This window comes from Tiliqua scincoides, chromosome 2, assembly GCF_035046505.1.
Source record: "Tiliqua scincoides isolate rTilSci1 chromosome 2, rTilSci1.hap2, whole genome shotgun sequence".
Taxonomy (NCBI): Eukaryota; Metazoa; Chordata; class Lepidosauria; order Squamata; family Scincidae; genus Tiliqua; species Tiliqua scincoides.
Window position 1 is genome coordinate 34,466,799 of NC_089822.1, and position 20,419 is coordinate 34,487,217.

Sequence of the window (20,419 nt, forward strand, 5' to 3'; positions counted from 1 at the left end):
TTTAGAACTTCTTACCCAAAGAGAAGTTTGAGAGTTTGTTTGTTCGCCTTTGAGAGATAATTGCTCTATAGCCGATGCCTTTTAAAGCAGTGTTTCTCAAACTGTGGGCTTGGACCCACTAGGTGGGTCACGAGCCAGTTTCAGGTGGGTCCCCATTCATTTCACTATTTTATTTTTAATATGTTAGACTTGATGCGGTCATGGTATGTGACTGCATTTGGGGAAATGTTACAGATTTGTAGTTTGAACAGGCTACTGTGTATATACTTTTAACAATGATAGTCAATGGGACTTACTCCTGGGTAAATGTGGGTAGGTTTACAGCCTTGGATTGTTAAAAATTTTCCTGCTTGATGATGTCACTTCTGGTCATGGCATCACTTCTGGTGGGTCCTGACAGATTCTCATTCTAAAAAGTAAGTCCTGGTGCTAAAAGTGTGAGAACCACTGCTTTAAAGAATAAAAGAACTCTGCAACCAAAGCCAGTCCCAGGGCCAGCTCTGAAAAGTGAGCTGATTGTGCCTTTTATTCTGGCAAGGCTGTGTGTTTTCCTTTGTGATTAGATGCATCCACCAGTGTCTGCCAGGGTTGGACGAGTCATTTGAGCTTTGAAGATGTACAGGATTCTAATGAAGGGAGTGTAAGGATGGTAGTGGTACTATGGCTGAGACTAGTAGTAGTTTTGGCCCTTGCATCACAAGAGTGTTGCGCGTCTGATGTTTTTGCTGTAGAATAAGACTGTTTCTACCAGCAGAGGAGAATTGTTTTATTTAAGAAACCATAAGATTATAGATTTACATTCTGAATTTAGTTGGTAATGACATCCTCAGTCATGACTAACTCAATTTCAGATACAGTTGTGCACTGCTTAACGACAGGGTTCAGGACTGTGATCCCCATCGTCAAGCGGGGCTTGACGCAGTCTGGACACTCTGCAGGGAAGTGGTTGCTCTGCTCCCCTCCCCTCCAGAGGTTCGTCTGAGCTTTCCAGAGGCAGTGTGCATCTGCTCACTGCCTCTGCAGAGCTCAGGCTGAGGGAAATCACATCTGTTGCGCAACTTCTGGTTTCACAGAGGAAACTGGAAATCGTGTGAGAGACACAATTCCCTCAGTCTGAGCCTTGCAGAGGCAGCACACGAACTTGCGCTACCTCTGTGAGGCTCAGACAATTCTCCAGAAGGAAGGGGAGTGGAGCTCCCCTTGCTTTCAGAGGGTTGGGGTGTTTACCCCCCTGATGACCACGTGACCACACGTGGTCGTGGTTATGCGATTCCGGTGTAAGTCGGAAGGTCGCAAAGTGGTTCACACCTGTACAACTAAAGGATTGGAAGATACAATAAGCTAGGATTCTTGCCGCACTTGCACAGCTCATCAGTGCTGAGGCATTGCTGTTCTGTACTCAGGTGGAAGTGGAATGAAAACGGTAGTTCTACATAGCCTTTTTTATTGCGCTGTGTTTCCCAGTATTATCTTGTAATGCCTGTTCCTACAGGAAAGGTTTAAACTGGCAGTGCAGGATTGACTTAGGACTGTAACATCATTTTACTCAGAAATAAGCCCCATTCAGTTCACTGGGACTTAAGGTAGCTGTAGTTTAGTGGTAGAGTACGTGTTTTGCATGAAAAAGATCCTGGGTTTGGTCCCTGATATCTCTAGGTAGGGTTGGGAAAGACCTCTTTCTGAAACCCTGGAGAGTCACTGCTGGATGTTGTTGATAATACTGAGTTAGATGGACCAAGTGTCCAGCTTGGCATCAGGCAGTCTCCTCTGTCTTTTCATCTGCAGTTTCTCTTACTAGAGCATTGGCATTCATTTTGGATCCTTAGACCTGAAACATGCACGAAGGGACTACCGTAGACACTTGCCTACAAGGCAAGAAATTTCTACCAATAAACCAAGCATAAATTGACACCTCGTCTTATCTGTGGGCCAGTCAGGGGTCAGGGCTGTTGAGACATGTCTCAGCCACCAGGGGAAACCTGGAAGAGCTTTAATAGTGCCTGCAGAGGGTCTGTGAAGCGTGTGAAGAACACTTGAGTGATTGCAGACAGTTTACAAACATTTAACATAAGAACATAAGAACAGCCCCACTGGATCAGGCCATAGGCCCATCTAGTCCAGCTTCCTGTATCTCACAGCAGCCCACCAAATGCCCCAGGGAGCACACCAGATAACAAGAGACCTCATCCTGGTGCCCTCCCTTGCATCTGGCATTCTGACATAACCCATTTCTAAAATCAGGAGGTTGCACATACACATCATGGCTTGTACCCCATAATGGATTTTTCCTCCAGAAACTTGTCCAATCCCCTTTTAAAGGCGTCTAGGGTAGACGCCAGCACCACATCCTGTGGCAAGGAGTTCCACAGACTGACCACACGCTGAGTAAAGAAATATTTTCTTTTGTCTGTCCTAACCCGCCCAACACTCAATTTTAGTGGATGTCCCCTGGTTCTGGTATTATGTGAGAGTGTAAAGAGCATCTCCCTATCCACTCTGTCCATTCCCTGCATAATTTTGTATGTCTCAATCATCTCCCCCCTCAAGCGTCTCTTTTCTAGGCTGAAGAGGCCCAAACGCCGTAGCCTTTCCTCATAAGGAAGGTGCCCCAGCCCCGTAATCATCTTAGTCGCTCTCTTTTGCACCTTTTCCATTTCCACTATGTCTTTTTTGAGATGCGTCGACCAGAACTGGACACAATACTCCAGGTGTGGCCTTACCATAGATTTGTACAAAGGCATTATAATACTAGCCGTTTTGTTCTCAATACCCTTCCTAATGATCCCAAGCATAGAATTGGCCTTCTTCACTGCCGCCGCACATTGGGTCGACACTTTCATCGACCTGTCCACCACCACCCCAAGATCTCTCTCCTGATCTGTCACAGACAGCTCAGAACCCATCCGCCTATATCTAAAGTTTTGATTTTTTGCCCCAATGTGCATGACTTTACACTTACTGACATTGAAGCGCATCTGCCATTTTGCTGCCGATTCTGCCAGTCTGGAGAGATCCTTCTGGAGCTCCTCACAATCACTTCTGGTCTTTACCACTCGGAAAAGTTTGGTGTCATCTGCAAACTTAGCCAGTTCACTGCTCAACCCTGTCTCCAGGTCATTTATGAAGAGGTTGAAAAGCACCGGTCCCAGGACAGATCCTTGGGGCACACCACTTTTCACCTCTCTCCATTGTGAAAATTGCCCATTGACACCCACTCTCTGCTTCCTGGCCTCCAACCAGTTCTCAGTCCACGAGAGGACCTGTCCTCTAATTCCCTGACTGTGGAGTTTTTTCAGTAGCCTTTGGTGAGGGACCGTGTCAAACGCCTTCTGAAAGTCCAGATATATAATGTCCACGGGTTCTCCCACATCCACATGCCTCTTGACCTTTTCAAAGAATTCTATAAGGTTTGTGAGGCAAGACTTACCCTTACAGAAGCCATGCTGACTCTCCCTCAGCAAGGCCTGTTCGTCTATGTGTTTTGAGATCCTATCTTTGATGAGGCATTCCACCATCTTACCTGGTATGGATGTTAGGCTGACCGGCCTATAGTTTCCCGGGTCCCCCCTCTTTCCCTTTTTAAAAATAGTCGTGACATTTGCTATCCTCCAATCTTCTGGCACCATGGCCGTTTTGAGGGACAAGTTGCATACCTTAGTCAAGAGATCTGCAACGTCATTCTTCAATTCCTTAATAACCCTTGGGTGGATGCCATCAGGGCCCGGTGACTTATTGATCTTTAATTTATCAATGAGGTCTGAAACATCCTCTCTTTTAACGTCAATCTGACCTAACTCCTCGGTTAGGAGGGGCCGTTCGGGCAGCGGTATCTGCCCGAGGTCTTCTGCCGTGAAGACAGATGCAAAGAACTCATTTAATTTTTCTGCCATCTCTAAGTCTCCTTTTATCTCCCCTTTCCCTCCCTCACCATCCAGAGGGCCAACCGCTTCTCTGGTGGGTTTCCTGCTTCTAACATATTTGAAGAAGCTTTAATTATTCCCCTTAATGTTGCCGGCCATGCGTTCCTCATAGTCTCGCTTGGCCTCCAGTATCACCTTCTTACATTTCTTTTGCCACAGTTTATGTTCCTTTTTATTCTCCTCATTAGGGCAAGACTTCCATTTACGGAAGGAAGCTTCCTTGCCCTTTACGGCCTCTCTAACTTGGCTGGTTAGCCATGCGGGCACCCTCCTGGATTTAGTGGAACCCTTCTTTCTTTGCGGTATACACCTCTGCTGGGCCTCTATTACTGTTGTTTTATGTAGCCTCCATGCACTCTGGAGAGATTGGACTCTTTTTACCCTCCCTTTCAACCTCCTTCTAACCAGCCTCCTCATTTGAGGGAAGTCCGCCTGTCGGAAGTCAAGGGTTTTTGTTAGAGATTTGCCTGGTATTCTTCCCCCAACGTGCACGTCAAAACGGATCGCAGCATGATCACTGTTCCCCAATAGCTCAGTAACGTTTACATCTCTAACCAGGTCCTGCGTACTGCACAATATTAAATCCAGAGTCACCTGTCCTCTGGTGGGCTCCGTGACTAGCTGATCTAATCCACAGTCATTTAGCACGTCAAGAAATACGGTTTCCTTATTTTGACCAGAACACAAATTGACCCAGTCAATATGAGGATAATTGAAGTCCCCCATGATTACAACCGTGTCCCTCCTTGTCACCTCCCTGATCTGGTTTCTCATTTCAAGGTCCCCATCCGATTTCTGGTCTGGAGGACGATAGCACGTCCCCAGTATTACATCGCTGCACAAGCCTGGTAATTTAACCCACAGAGATTCTATGGTGGAGTTGGACCCACCTTCAATCTCTACTTTGCTGGATTCTATCCCTTCCTTAACATAAAGGGCCACCCCACCTCCAACACGCCCCTGCCTGTCCCTCCTGTAGAGTTTATAGCCCGGGATTGCGGTATCGCACTGATTCTCCGCATTCCACCAGGTTTCCGTTATGCCCACTATGTCAATATTTTCCCTTGTCACCAGACATTCCAGTTCTCCCACCTTTGCTCGTAGACTTCGGGCATTCGCATAAAAGCATTTATACACAGAATGCCCCAGGATGCGCTGCTTATTCGCTCCTTTGTCCCCGCATCCTCTCATTGTGCCAAACCGTCTATCACATCCCATCACCCTACCTTTCCCAATTTCTTCTCCTACTCTGCCTGTGTCTTGTTGTTCTCTAACCTCCCCATCCTCATCCCATAGGGATGAGGAGTCCCGAACCGGATGCCCCTCGGCTCCTGTCGGCCTTCCCCCAGGGATCAGTTTAAAAGCTGCTCTGCCACCTTTTTAATGTTATGTGCCAGCAGTCTGGTTCCATTCTGGTTCAAATGGAGCCCGTCCCTCTTGTACAGGCCCCGCTTGTCCCAAGAAGTTCCCCAGTGCCTAACGAATCTAAACCCCTCCTCCCTACACCACCGTCTCATCCACGCATTGAGACCCCTGATCTCCGCCTGCCTAGCTGGCCCTGCGCGTGGAACAGGTAGCACTTCAGAGAACGCTACCTTTGAGGTCCTGGCTTCACTTACATTTACATTTGTTGAATTTACATTTGTACATTTACATGTACATTTCATTTACATTTGTTGAAGCTCGTTGTAGAGTCTTCTGACCATGCTTGTTAACTCCAAAACCCAAGAGTGCCTCTTAAAACGACAGTGAACAGTATAAAAAGTTGTCTGGCAGCAATAGAAGCAAGGTGTGGACTACTAGGGATCTGGTTGGACAAAGTAAACTGTTTCAACAACCAAGCAGCTACTAGGGCTGATCACAGTGAGAAGTATTGCTGTGCTACTAAACCTAAATAACTTCAAAAATAGGGTATTAATTAGGAACAGCCTGGAGGGAAAAGTTAGGAAATTAAAGTCCATGGAATCAGCACGAAGGCTGCTGAGGAATACCATAGCAGAGAAACTGAATTTATGCGTCGCCCAGAACAAAGAAGCCAAAAAGCGAGGCAGAAACCTGCTATGAATGCATGACAGGGTACAAGACTGTATTCACACAGTATAAAGGTATTCTCTAAAAAATGGGAATCCAGTCTAATAGTTACTAATAGAACAAAGCATTAGTTTTTGGCAGGCAAGATGAAATATTAAGTAGGATTTTGAAAAGCAAATGTACTACATTAAGATAAAAGAAAATATAAAGTTCTCAGGTACATCAGTGAAGAGCATTACCGGAGTCATCAGAACTAAAATAAATAGCACATCCGAAATGAAATAACATTAATTAGATTAGTTGTCATGCAAATGAAGAAACTAGTGTAATTTTAAATAACCAGCAGGGCAGTCTTGTACTTGTCTATATAGATGTAAGCTCCATTGTGCTTAATGGGAATTTCCCTTGAGTAAATGCATTTTGGATGCTGTGTAAAATTCTGATCCTACATAGGTGCCTGTATGCCTGCAGTAATGGTGTAATGCCGTATTTGTGAGGTTGTATCTTTCAGTTTGGTTTGTAAAACTAAGTGCAAATAACCAGATAGATTCCTGTTCAAATGTTCTGTGTGTTCTTTGAGATCCTCTGGAGCGGGACATCTTGCATGTCCCTGACATTCACATGAGCTCTGACCTGCACATGAGCTTTGTGGAGAGAAGGGCTGCCTCATTTGCCTCTGCTTTGGAAATGCACATATTGTTATTACAATCCTAGTGGAAATGACAATTGTCATGAGGCTAGAGGAGTCAGGGAGTGTCAGTGCTGGTCCTCTCCTTGTTTTGTTGTTTTTATTGCCTTTGTATTTTTTTTAAAAACTACATTGTAAACTGCCTTGAGTTTGGGTATAAGTCTTAAGAAAAAAATGAATCTATTAGCTTAATTTTGTCCAGTTCAGCAGTAGAAACATAATACCCATATTATTACTAAAACTCATAAAGTAGCATGTGCTAGCTTTTGAGTTTCAGAGGACTCTTCTTCAGGCTGGATATTAAATTAAAAATGGGGTTGAAGAAAAGTATACTGCTGGGGAAGGGCATGATTGAAGTTTCATAGCAGTAATTGTCATTTTTTGACTTAAAAACATAAGAACATAAGAACAGCCTCACTGGATCAGGCCATAGGCCCATCTAGTCCAGCTTCCTGGATCTCACAGCGGCCCACCAAATGCCGCAGGGAGCACACCAGATAACAAGAGACCTCATCCTGGTGCCCTCCCTTGCATCTGGCATTCTGACATAACCCATCTATAAAATCAGGAGGTTGCGCATACGCATCAAGGCTTGTACCCCATAATGGATTTTTCCTCCAGAAACTTGTCCAATCCTCTTTTAAAGGCGTCTAGGCTAGACGCCAGCACCACATCCTGTGGCAAGGAGTTCCACAGACCGACCACACGCTGAGTAAAGAAATATTTTCTTTTGTCTGTCCTAACCCGCCCAACACTCAATTTTAGTGGATGTCCCCTGGTCCTGGTATTATGTGAGAGTGTAAAGAGCATCTCCCTATCCACTCTGTCCATCCCCTGCATAATTTTGTATGTCTCAATCATGTCCCCCCTCAGGCGTCTCTTTTCTAGGCTGAAGAGGCCCAAACGCCGTAGCCTTTCCTCATAAGGAAGGTGCCCTAGCACCGAAATCATCTTAGTCGCTCTCTTTTGCACCTTTTCCATTTCCACTATGTCTTTTTTGAGATGCGGCAGCCAGAACTGGACACAATACTCCAGGTGTGGCCTTACCATAGATTTGTACAACGGCATTATAATACTAGCCGTTTTGTTCTCAATACCCTTCCTAATGATCCCAAGCATAGAATTGGCCTTCTTCACTGCCGCCGCACATTGGGTCGACACTTTCATCGACCTGTCCACCACCACCCCAAGATCTCTCCTGATCTGTCACAGACAGCTCAGAACCCATCCGCCTATATCTAAAGTTTTGATTTTTTGCCCCAATGTGCATGACTTTACACTTACTGACATTGAAGCGCATCTGCCATTTTGCTGCCGATTCTGCCAGTCTGGAGAGATCCTTCTGGAGCTCCTCACAATCACTTCTGGTCTTTACCACTCGGAAAAGTTTGGTGTCGTCTGCAAACTTAGCCAGTTCACTGCTCAACCCTGTCTCCAGGTCATTTATGAAGAGGTTGAAAAGCACCGGTCCCAGGACAGATCCTTGGGGCACACAGCTTTTCACCTCTCTCCATTGTGAAAATTGCCCATTGACACCCACTCTCTGCTTCCTGGCCTCCAACCAGTTCTCAATCCATGAGAGGACCTGTCCTCTAATTCCCTGACTGTGGAGTTTTTTCAGTAGCCTTTGGTGAGGGACCGTGTCAAACGCCTTCTGAAAGTCCAGATATATAATGTCCACGGGTTCTCCCACATCCACATGCCTCTTGACCTTTTCAAAGAATTCTATAAGGTTTGTGAGGCAAGACTTACCCTTACAGAAGCCATGCTGACTCTCCCTCAGCAAGGCCTGTTCTTCTATGTGTTTTGAGATTCTATCTTTGATGAGGCATTCCACCATCTTACCCGGTATGGATGTTAGGCTGACCGGCCTATAGTTTCCTGGGTCCCCCCTCTTTCCCTTTTTAAAAACAGGCGTGACATTTGCTATCCTCCAATCTTCTGGCACCATGGCCGTTTTGAGGGACAAGTTGCATACCTTAGTCAAGAGATCTGCAACGTCATTCTTCAATTCCTTAATAACTCTTGGGTGGATACCATCAGGGCCCGGTGACTTATTGATCTTTAATCTATCAATCAGGCCTGAAACATCCTCTCTTTTAACGTCAATCTGACTTAACTCCTCGGTTAGGAGGGGCCGTTCGGGCAGCGGTATCTGCCCGAGGTCTTCTGCCGTGAAGACAGATGCAAAGAACTCATTTAATTTCTCTGCCATCTCTAAGTCTCCTTTTATCTCCCCTTTCCCTCCCTCACCTTAGTCAAGAGATCTGCAACGTCATTCTTCAATTCCTTAATAACTCTTGGGTGGATACCATCAGGGCCCGGTGACTTATTGATCTTTAATCTATCAATCAGGCCTGAAACATCCTCTCTTTTAACGTCAATCTGACTTAACTCCTCGGTTAGGAGGGGCCGTTCGGGCAGCGGTATCTGCCCGAGGTCTTCTGCCGTGAAGACAGATGCAAAGAACTCATTTAATTTCTCTGCCATCTCTAAGTCTCCTTTTATCTCCCCTTTCCCTCCCTCACCTTAGTCAAGAGATCTGCAACTTCATTCTTCAATTCCTTAATAACTCTTGGGTGGATGCCATCAGGGCCCGGTGCCTTATTGATCTTTAATCTATCAATGAGGTCTGAAACATCTTCTCTTTTAACCTCTATCTGACTTAACTCCTCGGTTAGGAGGGGCCGTTCGGGCAGCGGTATCTGCCCGAGGTTTTCTGCCGTGAAGACAGATGCAAAGAACTCATTTAATTTCTCTGCCATCTCTAAGTCTCCTTTTATCTCCCCTTTCCCTCCCTCACCATCCAGAGGGCCAACCGCTTCTCTGGCGGGTTTCCTGCTTCTAACATATTTGGAGAAGCTTTTATTATTCCCCTTAATGTTGCTGGCCATGTGTTCCTCATAGTCTCGCTTGGCCTCCCATATCACCTTCTTACATTTCTTTTGCCACAGTTTATGTTCCTTTTTATTCTCCTCATTAGGGCAAGACTTCCATTTACAGAAGGAAGCTTCCTTGCCCTTCACAGCCTCTCTAACTTGGCTGGTTAGCTATGCGGGCACCCTCCTGGATTTAGTGGAACCCTTCTTTCTTTGCGGTATACACCTCTGCTGGGCCTCTATTACTGTTGTTTTAAGCAGCCTCCATGCACTCTGGAGAGATTGGACTCTTTTTACCCTCCCTTTCAACCTCCTTCTAACCAGCCTCCTCATTTGAGGGAAGTCCGCCCGTCGGAAGTCAAGGGTTTTTGTTAGAGATTTGCCTGGTATTGTTCTCCCAACGTGCACGTCAAAACGGATCGCAGCATCATCACTGTTCCCCAATGGCTCAGTAACGTTTACATCTCTAACCAGGTCTTGCGTACCGCACAATATTAAATCCAGAGTCACCTGTCCTCTGGTGGGCTCCGTGACTAGCTGCTCTAAGCCACAGTCATTTAGCACGTCAAGAAATACGGTTTCCTTATCGTGACCAGAACACAAATTGACCCAGTCAATATGAGGATAATTGAAGTCCCCCATGATTACAACCCTGTCCCTCCTTGTCACCTCTCTGATCTGTTTCCTCATTTCAAGGTCCCCATCCGATTTCTGGTCTGGAGGACAATAGCACTTAAAAACAGGAGGGCTCAATTGGATTTGGTCTGTGAAGCTGGGAAAGTCCTTTCTACCACTTTTTATTGTATCTTTTTTCCCCTCCACTGTGGCTAACAGCAGCTTGAGGAGGGGGGGACTGAAGAAGACTTTCACTGAAGAAACTGTGCAGGGAAACAGTGAGAACTTGTGCTGCTGTCTTTTTTCTAAAAGCTGGGATATCCAGTCATGGAACTTCTATATAGTATGTAGTTTGGTCCTCATTTATCCTTTTTTTACTGGTGTGATAAATGCTTGTGCATGTGCTACTATCATGACAGTGTGGCTTCCATGTGGGCTACAGATGCCTTTAAAAGGGGATTGGGCAAATTTATGGAGGAAAAGTCCATCACCGGGTACAAGCCTTGATGGGCATGTGCAAGTATATGTATATGCAAGTATTCTAGGAATAGGTTATTTCTGAATACCAGATGCAAGGTTGTGGCAACAGGTTACAGATATCTTGTTGTGTATTTCCAGAGGCATCTGGTGAGTTACTATGAGATATCTGAAGCTGGACAAGATGGGCTCTTGACTTGATCCAACAGGGGGGTTCTTGTGTTATTCATAGAACATATAGCATTCCTCCCTTGCAAGACTGAACATTCAAATTAGATATAGCTCTGATTTCCTGAACAACTGTATTATACAAAATTCATGAACACTGATTCATTCCCCCCCCCCCCCAAAAAAAATATCCAATCCTGTTTTTTTCTAGACTCCTAGCCAGAGGCTCTTCACAATTAAAATTACCCCCCCCCACACACACAAATCACCAACGGACACAATTCTGCAACTTTTTTGCAGTAGGCAGGCACTTTATTTTTGCACTCATTCTGGTTTCCTATAACAGTTCTGGTGTTTTCTTCATACCCTTTGCTGGGCGGGGTGGGGGGCAGACACAGTGTGCTCAGCCACAGAGGATAGTTGCCAGGTGGCGAGTAGGGAGACTAGAGGTAGAGACCTAGGGGAGAGCAGCAGATGCTGGAATTCATGCACAGAGCTCAAGTGCAGCGACATAACTATTGTAGACACAGCAAAAAAAAAACCCTTAAAAATGCCATGCTACTTCATACTGCTCAGAACTGAAGGGAATGTGGCAGCAGTAGAAGCTGGTCTAGCAAACTTTTGCAACAGACTGATTAAAACAGACAAACAAAAACCAGGGGGAAATACTGTAGGAAATACTGTAGACTGAAGACCATATCACCAGAATAAAAATACTTGGTTGCAGTGGTAACCATTTTTTTGGGTTGTTCTATATAAATATTATTTGTCCCAGATAATATTGGACAACGAACCAATGGTCACTTGAGCACTGTTCAAAATGCACAGACCTCTTGCACGGCAGAGAGTAGACAGAAAGAAAAACATGGTAGCCTTCATGTCACTAAAGCTGCAGGATTAGATGATACATTAGATATAGAGGCATTAGAAGGCAATGGGTAGCATTACCTATTGGTTGAAAGATGGTGTAGTGGTTCTGGTGTTGGACTAACCTGGAAGGCTGAGGCTGAAATTCCCAGTCAACCACAAGCTTCCTGGCTGACCTTGGGCCAGTCACTATCACTTAGCCTCATCTACCTCACTCACAGGGTTGTTGAGAGGAAAAACAGGTGGGGAGGAACCATGTATACCACCCTGAGCTCCTTGGAGGAAGTGTGGTATAAAAATGTGAAAAATATTTTCTCCATTAAAATGTCATTACTGCAGGTTTGCTTCCTCCAGTTTTGTGATTCTCATCCTGGTTGGCTAAATACAGTGTTCTCCAAAGCAGATAAAAATGGAAGCCAGTTGTTTTTGTATGTCGCACCTTTCCCCCTCTGCCTCCTCTCATGGGGGTAGTTTAACTTGTATAAGTCTGGGAAAGACACCTGAACTTGCCCTGGATGAGAAATTAATCTCCATCATTACTCTTCAGTTGCTTGTAGTTTATTTTGGTGGCTTGTGGTACACTGTGTACCGCACTGTGTACCACCATATGTACACTGCTCCAACCATCTCTTTGTTTGCTTCTCTCTCACCTTGTTCCCTGCATTGCCTCTGTTCTTTGCTTTTCTTGTTCTTTGGCTTTTTCCTCTCCTGTAGTCTATGTCTCTTTCCCTACCTCCCCCCACCAAATCCTCTGTTCCCCATCTCAATTGATCTCATGGTGTACCTCTTTCCTTATCTGCTCCCCTCAATCTCTGTCTTCTTTGTCTGATACTCTTTCCTTCCCCACGGCCTCTCCCTTCCAGTATAAACACTGGTGTTCTCCCTTCTCCACCTTTGCATATTAGTCAAGCTCTGGTTCTAGGCAGCTCTGCTCTAGAGCAGTTGTGCCAGGCTGCCACATGCTCCATTAGAAAAAAAACCCAACAGCAATGGGCAAAAGTAATTCAATTTGCAAAGAGATTCTTGATGTGCCACCTTAAGACTTTTACATATTGCTTATGGCTCTTCCATCATGCCTTTTCCCAGCAACAACCTTTTTCCCTTCTAGCACCACCAACCTTTTTTTGAAGATTAATTTACATAAGCAAACATAACATGATTTTACTGGGGCATTTGCCATATTGGCATTTTATTCATAAGCAGAACAGGTGATAACTCTTACCTAGTAACTATTAGCAGAGCTGTGGAAAAAGCAAACTCATTCACAACAGAGCCAAGTTACACAGATCGTCTTAATACCTCAAAGTAAAACCAGAAGTAACTTGCCATGGCTGCTCAAGCAGGGAAACCTAAGACAGCAACACAGGAAACAAATCTAATGTGAAGACTAGTTAGAGTAGGAGACAGCAACCCACATAACTTTAAACTAGGAATTGAATATCTAACTGCTCCCCCTGTTGGTGGCAATGAACACATATACCCACATCCTGTGTTATTGTACAAGTCTAATTCGCATGCTGTTGCTCTTCCAATAATAACCTTGGCTTACATGCTGGGGCTCTGACATGCACAGAGGCTGCTTCATTTGCTTCTGCTTTGGAAATGCACATATTCATTGCAATCCTAGTGGAAATGAGTATGCAGAACTTTCCCTGCCATTAAAGTGAATTTGACAGTCTCTGCATGTGCAAGGTTCCATGTACACTTTGGAGCTCCCCTGAGTTTTGGATTGGGGTAATTGTCATTAAGTTGGCAAAGAAAAAAAAAGATCCTAATCTACTAATAGTCCTAGAGAAAATAAATCACACTACTTCATCAGTCTTTCCTTTAGAAAGCTAGGGAGTATAAGTTGTGCATACTAATAAAGTAAATGTGTTAGATAAGATCATGACTTTCCTTTGCCTCCTTTGTTCAGACTGGGCAGAGGGATCTTAAGGTAGATATTAATAGTGTTCTAAAATGCTGTTTTTGTTAACTTGAATAACATTATTCCAGAAATATGAATACTATTTAATAACAAGTCCCAAGCAAAAAATATTTCATGGTCTGCTACTTTCACCAAAGTGGGGTAATGTTTATTCTTGTTTTACTAGAATTGGAAACAAAACATGTGTCAAATTCACACTGTTATTTTTTGCAGATAATCTAATTCAAATACTGGCATTTTTTACACGGGTTAAAAATAATCTGCATAAAACTGGACCCTACTGAAGTCTGCACCCCAAGCAGCTGCGCAGTTGACCTAATGATACCACTTGCTCTGGGTATACATTTTATTTGAGCTACTATTATTGTGGTGTTTAAAAGCTCGTTTCACTCTGGACAGGTTTGACCCTCTTGACTTTCCTTTTCAGCTCTGTTTTTACAAGGACCCTTATTTTTGTGAAGACCTCTCTTTTGAAGGCAAATGAGTTTGTGTTGGACTTCCTTGGAAAGTGTTCATGTTGTGGATAGCATGATGGTCACTATTCACTATTCCCTAATGGTTCAACAAAATGTACATCTTGTACTAGTTTCTGGGCGCCACCTAGAATTAAATCTAGGATAGCCTCCCGTCTGGTTGGTTCCAAGATCACTGTTGTTCTAGGGCGCATTTAGGCAACTACAATGTACAACTTCCTAGGATTAAACCAAGATGAATGGGACCTACTTCTGACTTACTATTCATACAGTTGTTCTCTCAGAGTATCTAGAAATTTTCTCCTTATCTCATCCTGAACTGGAATTTACCAAGTCTACATGAGGGTAATTAAGGCCCAATCCTACCCAACTTTCTAGCACTGATGCAGCTGTGTCAACAGGGCATGTCCTGCATCCTGTGGTAGGGGTGCAGTCACAAAGGCCTCCTCAAGGTAACGGAACATTTGTTTCTTTACCTTGGGGCTGCAATGTGGCTGCATCAGCACTGGAAAGTTGGAAAGGATTGGACCCTATGTCTCCTATTACTAGAGGTGGGAGAAAACTTATTTTTTCACGGATGTTGGTGTTTTCCAAAACTTAGAAGTACAGAAAGCGGTGTTATGTGTTTTTATTCAGAATTTACATTATAATTATTATCTCTTTAAAAGTGTACTGGGTAGGTGACATGGGTGGTGTAGTGTCAGCAGATGCAGTCATAGTTATTACCCATGAACCCCCCATTAAATAATAAATAAAAATAAATAAAAACCAAATAAAGAAGGTCTTTTTTGGCAGATTTTAGGTTGTTGTTTTGTGTGTGTGTGTTTTACAAAAATGAGAAGTGCTGAAAATGGTGTTGTGTGTTTATTTTTTATCACCATTTCTCCCACCTCCACCCATGACTGTTATACAGTCTCCTGTACGTATATGCCTCCCTGATTTCTTTCTTCAAGTCAGTTTCACTACCAGCATTTTGATCAAGAGGGTGATAGCATGCCCCAGTAAGTAGTAAATTAGTACTAAATTGAGTGCTCCTTTCTGGAGTGGAAAGGTGGGATATAAATTCTACTAATAAATAAATAAATAATTATTATTTGGACTGACTATTCCATTCACAGTGATTCTTGAAGGAGTCTGATTTCCCTCTAAGTTTTCTAATTTGTTGGGATCTTTATCCTTGTTGACATACAGAGCTACATTACCCCAGTGTGCCCTTCCCTGCCCTGCCCTCTTTATAAATTTTGTATCCCACTAATTCTCTCTATTCCACCACGTTTCTGTTGTGCCCACTGTACCTGTGTGCTCCTTTGCAACCATATGCTCCTTCTTTGGCTCAGAACCTTCTCACATTTGCATATGAACACTGGTATATTGTGTCCTCTCCAGCATATTGTTGATGTATGCCTTTTCCCCTATAACCTTTTGCTCTTTTTATTCTCTCCTATTATACACTCATTTCCACTTTGTGCTCTTTCTCCTTCTGGATAGTCTAGAACAGGGGTGTTAAATATAAGACCCGTGAGCTGAATTTTAACTCTTTAGTCATCTTAAACCTTTAACTCTTTAGTCATCTTAAAAGTGACTTAAAATCTTAAAATAACTCTTTAGTCATCTTAAAAGTGTTGCAAAAGTTTCAGTAAACCTGACTGCTAAGCAGTGACTGGCAGCAAATCTCAAATGCTACTTAATGTCTCTATTTAATTCTTTGAGTTATTTGGACTGTCTGCTAAAAGTCAGATTGTATAATAGCGGGGTGCCTGTAGCCGTGATTTTATTTAACTGTGGATGTGGGGGCCCCTGAGTGCTTCTGTGACTTTCCTAATGCCATCACTTCTGGTTTTACAAAATAACCAGAAGTTGACCTGTTTGGCCTAAATGGCCATTTTGAGCCTTGTGGAGATAGCAGGCAGATGCACACAGCCTCTGTGGGATTCGGAAGATCCAGGGTATTGGGCCTCCTGCGTATCCATGATTTCCACTGTTCATCGGGGTTCCGGAACAGAACCCCAGCAGATACTGGAGTACCTCTATACAGAAATATGAACACTTTTCATACCTTATATAAAGAGAAGCAGCAGTGTAAATGGAAGCATCTAAGGCACAACTGCTATTCATCTTGGGTAACTGGAGATTGCACAGTATATTTGGAGAACTACTTCTGGTGTACAGACTCTTGGAATGGAAAATGTACAGCTAAAACCTACCAGAATTCAGCCCTGTTCTTACTGAGAGGAGACAGAATGATTATGAGGTGGCTGGCTGGCGAATTTCACTGGAGTTGCTTAAAAAAAAATACTATTTCATGTCTATTACTTTTTTGGTCTGATTGCCAACTTATTTGCTTTAGAAAATTCTAACTAGTGTAGGGGACAAGAAGACAAATATGAGAAGTGTCTGCCTCATATTTTCTATAACAGTGTTTCTCAGACTGTGGGTCGAAACTCTAGGTGGGTCACGGGCCAATTCCAGGTGGGTCCCCATTCATTTCAATATTTTATTTTTTATATATTAGACTTGATGCTACCATGGTATGTGACTGCATTGGGAGAAATGTGGATAAACCTACTTATATAGTAGTAAGCGTCAGACAATTATTGATCGATTTGGGTTTTAAGTGGTTAATTGATCAATTAATTGACTAAACTCAAATAAATGTCTATAGTGCAGTGCTTTAGTTTGGGTATATGTTTGAGGGTAGAGAAAGAAGATGATGATTTCTCTTAGTTTAAAGCTGTGAATTAATTTGCATCTAACAGCTAGGTTGGAATGTGACCAGAAAGAAAAGCTGTCATTAAGTTGCTCTTACATTTGTCACAGGAAGTGTAGGCCACTGAGTCTTTTTGTTCTGTGTGATAGTGAGCCCTTCAAGAGTCCCAAGTCCAAGAGCTTTGCTTCTCATGTCACTGATTGATGGAAGAGCGTTTTTTAAATTGGCCATTAATTGATGGGGGAATTTTAATTCACTGTGAACATTGGTTAATTGCACTGATTGATCAGTGAAAGGTTACATCCCTATATATCAGTACTAGGTTTAGCACTTTTCAAATTCCCAAATGAGAGTAGTACTTCTCCAAATAATTTATCACCTGGAGGATGCAGACTGAGATGATTCCTTGCAATGCTCAATAGATCGATTTAATGTTAACAGTAATTCGTTTGTGTATATGTTCTGTGTGGTTTACTTTACTTTTTGTGGTAACTGCAGTTGGAATGAGTCAATGTGGTGTAAGTTTTGAAAGTTATCAGCTGGTAGGTTGTGGGTGCTGGGCATGACCTCTCCATTTGAAAGTGAAACATCAGTTTCTCATCCAGGCTGATTAAATTTATGTGCTTCCAGTATGGAACATCATTTTATATATCTGTGTAGACAGCTCCCTGCAGAGTCAACGTGAATGCCACCCACATAAAAAGTGTGGGACTGATGCAATTTTCCACATCCAATTAATTGTATCAGCAAAGTTGTACTGCGTATTGCATTGCAGATGTAAATATATAAATTCTCAGTGATTATTAATCACTTTCCCCAACAAACAACTGCATTTGGAATTAAAAATCAAACCATTCTCAATTTTGTGTAGAAGTAAATAGTTTTACTGTCCTGAAATGTAAATATTTGCACAGCCACAGCATTTGGGAGAGGGGAAAACCGAAAAGCCAAAAACCTAACAAATGTTACTTTAAAAAATGTAAACAAATTTAAGGGAACAGCATTCAGCAGGAATGTGAAATGGATTTTAAGGAAAAATAAGTACTCCAAGTATTTTTTTTATAACTCACAGCATAATCCTGTCCTAGCACTGGTGCAGTGAGTAACACGCTGGTACTTGTATTGGCAACCTTCAGTCTCGAAAGACTATGGTATCGCGCTCTGAAAGGTGGTTCTGGCACAGCGTCTAGTGTGGCTGAAAAGGCCAATCCGGGAGTGACAATCCCTTCCACACCGGGAGCAAGTGCAGTCTGTCCCTGGTCTGTCCCCCTGGCTATGGGCCTTCCTTCTTTGCCTCTTAGCCTCAGACTGTTGGCAAAGTGTCTCTTCAAACTGGGAAAGGCCATGCTGCACAGCCTGCCTCCAAGCAGGCCGCTCAGAGGCCAGGGTTTCCCACTTGTTGAGGTCCATCCCTAAGGCCTTCAGATCCCTCTTGCAGATGTCCTTGTATCGCAGCTGTGGTCTACCTGTAGGGCGCTTTCCTTGCACGAGTTCTCCATAGAGGAGATCCTTTGGGATCTGGCCATCATCCATTCTCACCACATGACCGAGCCAACGCAGGCGTCTCTATTTCAGCAGTGAATACATGCTAGGGATTCCAGCACGTTCCAGGACTGTGTTGTTTGGAACTTTATCCTGCCAGGTGATGCCGAGGATGCGTCAGAGGCAGCGCATGTGGAAAGCGCTCAGTTTCCTCTCCTGTTGTGAGCGAAGAGTCCGTGACTCGCTGCAGTACAGAAGTGTACTCAGGACGCAAGCTCTGTAGACCTGGATCTTGGTATGTTCCGTCAGCTTCTTGTTGGACCAGACTCTCTTTGTGAGTCTGGAAAATGTGGTAGCTGCTTTACCGATGCGCTTGTTTAGCTCGGTATCGAGAGAAAGAGTGTCGGAGATCGTTGAGCCAAGGTACACAAAGTCATGGACAACCTCCAGTTCATGCGCAGAGATTGTAATGCAGGGAGGTGAGTCCACATCCTGAACCATGACCTATGTTTTCTTCAGGCTAATTGTCAGTCCAAAATCTTGGCAGGCCTTGCTAAAACGATCCATGAGCTGCTGGAGATCTTTGGCAGAGTGGGTAGTGACAGCTGCATCGTCGGCAAAGAGGAAGTCACGCAGACATTTCAGCTGGACTTTGGATATTGCTCTCAGTCTGGAGAGGTTGAAGAGCTTTCCGTCTGATCTGGTCCGGAGATAGATGCCTTCTGTTGCAGTTCCAAAGGCATGCTTCAGCAGGACAGCGAAGAAAATCCCAAACAAGGTTGGCACAAGAACACAGCCCTGCTTCACTCCGCTTCGGATGTCAAAAGGGTCTGATGTGGAGCCATCGAAGACAACAGTGCCCTTCATGTCCTTGTGGAAAGATCTGATGATGCTGAGGAGCCTGGGTGGACATCCGATCTTGGGGAGAAACTTGAAGAGGCCGTCTCTGCTGACCAGGTCAAAAGCCTTTGTGAGATCTATGAAGGCTATAAAGAGTGGCTGTCATTGTTCCCTGCATTTCTCCTGCAGTTGTCTAAGGGAGAATACCATATCAGTGGTGGACCTGTTTGGCTCGGAATTCACACTGCGTTTCTGGATAGACGCTCTCTGCAAGTACCTGGAGCCTCTTTAGTGCAACTCGGGCAAACAGCTTTCTTACAACACTAAGGAAAGAGATGCCGCGGTAGTTGTTGCAGTCACCCCTGTCACCTTTGTTCTTGTACAGCGTGATGATGTTTGCATCCCTCATGTCTTGAGGTACTCCACCTTCTCTCCAGCAGAGACAGAGGATTTCATGCAGCTCAGTGGCGATGATCTCTTTGCAGCATTTTAGAACTTCAGCAGGGATGCACCCAGCGTTCCATCTGCTGCGCCCGATCCTGGATGACCTCGCCTGTGGCAGACTTCAGAGGGGCAATTTTCCTCTGTGTTGGACCTAGGGCCTGCTTGATACCGTCATACATCCCCTTGATGTTGCCCGTGTCAGCTGCTATCTGTATCTCGGAACAGAGCTGGAGCCAGTAGTTGTTAGCACATCTCCTGGCAGTCTGTTGGACTTTGCTGCGAGCAGTTCGGAGGACCTGCAGGTTGCACTCACTGGGACAGGCCTTGTATGCTGCTTGAGCTCTCCTCTTTTCCTCAATGACTGGTGTCAACTCCTCAGAGTGGGCTTCAAACCAGTCTGCCGCCTTGTTGGTCTTCTTGCCGAATATGGACAAGGTGGTGTTGTAAACGGTATTCTTGAAATGTTCCCATCTGTTGGATGCGTTTGCGTCGGCTGGGCCTGGAAGAGATTCCTCAAGCGCTTGTGCAAATTCCTCCACTTTTCTCTGATCCTGGGTCTTGCTGGTATCAATGCGAGGTCTTCCTTCCTTTTTCGTGTGATACAGTCGCTTTGTTTGCAGTTTCACTCTGCTGCACACCAGGGAGTGGTCAGTGTCGCAGGCAGCACCATGATAACTGCGTGTGATCTTGATGCTGGGAAGGCTGGAGCGTCTGGTGAGGATCAGGTCGAGCTGGTGCCAGTGCTTTGTCACAAATGTGCTGTAAAACACATTTGCGATCATTCATGAGCAAGCAGCGTTGGCAGGAAGGCCTGCACTGACTCGCTGGCACTGTATCCAGATCCCTGGCCATTGGTGAAGGTGAGTGCAGTGCCAAGTGACACAGAGGCATGGGGAGGGTG

General features: G+C 44.4%; 1 protein-coding gene across 5 annotated transcripts in view; it reads left to right on the forward strand.

Moving 5' to 3' along the window:
- ATG10 (autophagy related 10) overlaps window positions 1-20,419 on the forward strand; it is a 161,874-nt gene that overhangs the window by 17,292 nt on the left and 124,163 nt on the right. The window lies entirely within an intron of this gene.